The sequence below is a fragment of the Dermacentor silvarum genome, chromosome 5, assembly GCF_013339745.2.
Source record: "Dermacentor silvarum isolate Dsil-2018 chromosome 5, BIME_Dsil_1.4, whole genome shotgun sequence".
Classification (NCBI taxonomy): Eukaryota; Metazoa; Arthropoda; class Arachnida; order Ixodida; family Ixodidae; genus Dermacentor; species Dermacentor silvarum.
Window position 1 is genome coordinate 92820838 of NC_051158.1, and position 3851 is coordinate 92824688.

Sequence of the window (3851 nt, forward strand, 5' to 3'; positions counted from 1 at the left end):
TTCAAGACAGACCTTTCTTATGTGTGGAATTCTTATTCCAAATGGCTGGAGGTCATACCAATGTCGTCAATGACATCGAGTGCTGTAATCACTACCTACGAAGACTGTTCGCAACTCATGGCCTGCCGGTCCTGACAAGGGTCAGACGATGGTCTGACGAGGGTCTGAGACCCTCGTCTCAGACAACGGTCCGCAATTCACATCCCCAGAATTTCAAGGGTTCCTGGATGCAAACCTCATCCGCCAAGTGACATCTGCACCATTCCATCCATCCACGAACGGGCAGGCTGAAAGGATGGTACGGACCACCAAAGAGGCATTATCTCGGATAATCCGAGGAAGCTGGGCACAGCGCCTGGCAGACTTCACTCTACAGCAGCATGCAACTCCGCACACAGTCCACGGGACGCTCCCCGTGCGAGTTACTGAGGGGCCGCCGACTGTCTACCATGCTGGACCGGCTGCACCCAGACCAGGCCCATGACAAGTCCTCCCGGTTGGAAGAAGCTCTGCCTACTCCACGCACATTCCAGCCCGACGACCCTGTATTTGTATGCAACTACAGCCAGGGCCCACCATGGGTACCTGCTGTGATTTCCAGAGCAACTGGCCCGATCTCTTACGAGGTGGTTTTTTCCGGACAGCCGTGTGTGTCGCCGGCACGTGGACCAGCTTTGCCGTCGGAGCAGCAGTCCCATGAGGTTAGTCGAAACCGTACCTGAAGGAGGACAGCCTGAGGTCCGGCCTGCGTCAAGCCCTTCACCTGTCGGAGTGAGCTGCAGCAAGACACCAGATCCCAGTGAAACCGAGGAGCAACCAAGAGTCATGCTACCTTCGGACGACACAGCAGCACCTCAGCCAGCAACAGAGCAAAGTGTAGAATTGCCGCGGCCACGCCGTTCGCAGCATTCCCGTAAGACACCCCAACATCTTCGGGACTTTGTGATGGCATTGGCTGACTGTTGAGTCCGAGCTAAGGGGGAAGGAGTGTTGTGTACTGATTCTGGACGCTGAGTTCCGCGGATGACAGATTTTCGTCAATCAACCCTGGTGTTGAAGGGCGCCTTCTTCCGACCCCAAGAGTGTATATATATATATATATATATATATATATATATATATATATATATATATATATATATATATATATATATGCCAGTTGTAATCAAGATCCCCTGTTCTGTGTTGTTTCGTGACGGCAATAAAGAGCTATTGCCGATACCGCCTTGTAGCGATAGTGCTTGGTGATAGGACTCACGCAGCAGCATAACAGGACCATTGTTTTGTGAGACTAGTGGATCAGTATTAGCATACTATACTATGCATACCGGCTGTAGCAGTGCACTTAATAAGCATGCCTGTCTGAACTACTGCAACAAATGAGCGATTCTACTTCCCTTGTATCACAGGCCATGAGAAGACTGCACCTTATGTGCCAGTAGACTTGCACTGATACAAAAATGTATGAAAATGCCACATATACCATTCCACAAGCAAATAGTCAATAAATACCACTATCACCTCAGGCAGACTGTACTCTAAACGTTTGCATGCAGTACTAATGACAGCAGAACTGAGTGCAAGTGTGGAGAGTGCATATTAAGCAAGATAAAACAGCATGCAGAAAGGCTGTTTCCTGTCTCTACACAGACACAACCTTCCATGGCTCATAGATGCTTAAGGGAGCCATAAAAAATGCAATTTATTTTATAAATGCTAGTGTGATTCCATATATGGTTGCCATGAATATGACTAATACAGTGGGTCCTTAGTAAATGCAGTTTCTTTACAGAGAACTCAGACATCTTAATTATCAATGCAATAAAAAATAAAATTGTCGTAGTCGAATTGGTAATCAAAATGTTTATGAAACGGGTACAGAGACCAATTAGCTTTTTTGAGAGCATCACTAAATGTAGTACACTAGATTTTCAAATAAAGCAAAGGACACAGAGAAATAACAGGCTAAGACTTGGACTGAGCTTAAAAGGCAGCAAAGATGCATTCACAATGCTCTCTTGATTAAATCTTTCCAGTAACCAATCTTTTAAAAGACCTATTTTGCCTAAATCACGGCTGCAAAAACTATACCATTCCCACAACACACACACACAAATCCAATTTGTGGTGCTTTCAAAAGTTACAAATTCAAATTACCACTGAACTGTGGCTAGCCTACTATAAATAGCTTGCTGTGGGCCCTGGAGCCATGTCTTGATTAGAGGTTCACCATTTATGCTAACCGGAAAGACTTGATTTTCACCCTGGAATACTTTTTTGCAATCTTCCACTGACAACCGGGACTCCCATGTAGAAAGTTGGTGGATGAGATCACAAGTACGGAACTGCCTTCTTTGTGCCACCTCAGGGAAAGATGCAGCTGCTTACACAGGGACATACGGGCTCAATGGTTTTTAGTATTCTGCACGAGTTAACACAAGACATCAACAGTGTAAAACAAATTGTCCATCAAAACTATTACTTTCTTTTAAAATCAATCAATGCACCTAAGAGAAATTCATGAAGGAATTATTGACACAAAAATTTTGTGCCCCACTTTTGTGCTTTTTTTAGATAGTTGCCGACCCCACAATTATGACATGATGGAGCCTCAATTCCTTGAGCAGCACAAATAATTACATCCAATTTTATGCAGCTAGATAATGGTTTAAATGCAGCACCATTTTAGACGTGAAGCAGGAGAATATTCACATCTCCGAAACCATAACTGCCATACATGCGGTGTCACAAACAACTCGAGCAGGAGCCAGTTGCCTCAGTGGAGCAGTTGACGGTGATATGGCCTTGTCATTAAAAGCAGTCAAACTGACCCTTCCAATTGCACGCTTCCTTTTGAAATGCAGGAGGACTCAATCCCCTGTTATCCTGTCGAGTGTTGAATGAGCTCCGTTTTCACAGCATGGTCATAGCGTGTGTGTAGGCGTCAGTTGTGTCTGGTACCATGAGACCGCCACATCGAGTATTGGTGACATGAATAGACTTCCATCTCACGTCCAAAGCCACGCTACACTTCGCGCATGTTTAGAGCTGTCACACTAAAAAGTAGTGTATTAATTAATAATATTAATAACATTGAGGTTCCATTGCATAATTACTGAGTTGATACCTATCCATTCTTGGCATGAAAAGGAGACAAAAATTTTGTTCCGTCAATAACTGCATGAACGCGACAATCCGAAACGTTAACTGACCTTCGTGCGGTTCAAATCGTGCATGATCTCCAGCAAAGTAGGAACCCTTCAACTATATTATTGTTTCGGTCAGGTTACGGGGAATAAAATCACTTACCGAACCGAAATAAAGCGGTGTTGTTGGTGCCGTTCTTGCAAATACGATCCGAAGTTCTACACTAGAAAACCCGTATCACTTTAAGCAAGCGAACCATAGAACAAAGAACGAACGAACTGCGACAACAAACCGCCGCTAACACTTCCGAAAGCGCCAAAATTATAGCGAACTAGAATACTAGCCAAAATCGACTAGTAGAAAAAAGAGCGCGAAGCGGCACTTGCATGTGGCGCCACTTGCGCTACCGGCGCGGCGCTTGAATAGAGCTGTCTAATCTTTTCTGACACTTACATATTTCACTTTAAAACCACTTTAACGTACAACTATGATTTTGAACAGCATTCATTTTATATTTTAGGTGGTCTTTATGAACTTTTTAAATTGCGCGCCCCTTTTGCGAGCTGCAAGTCACAGCATGCAATCAATGTGGCGCCACATTTAAACCGGCGAACGTCGACACTTCAGAACCTGCGTAGGAAATCTATAAAGAATCTGGGCCCGAATTCACAAAAACTTCTTACGCTAGAATTTTTCGTAAGAAA

At 44.5% G+C, this 3851-nt stretch overlaps 1 protein-coding gene across 1 annotated transcript in view; it reads right to left on the reverse strand.

Annotated features, from left to right (window-relative positions):
• The window catches only part of LOC119453607 (zinc finger protein 239-like), a 30175-nt gene extending 26667 nt beyond the window's left edge, over positions 1-3508 (reverse strand). Inside the window, exon 1 of the mRNA XM_037715663.2 lies at positions 3310-3508. The gene's annotated coding sequence lies outside the window, so the exon portion shown is untranslated. The remainder of the gene's footprint in view (positions 1-3309) is intronic.
• Positions 3509-3851: the final 343 nt, after the last annotated feature.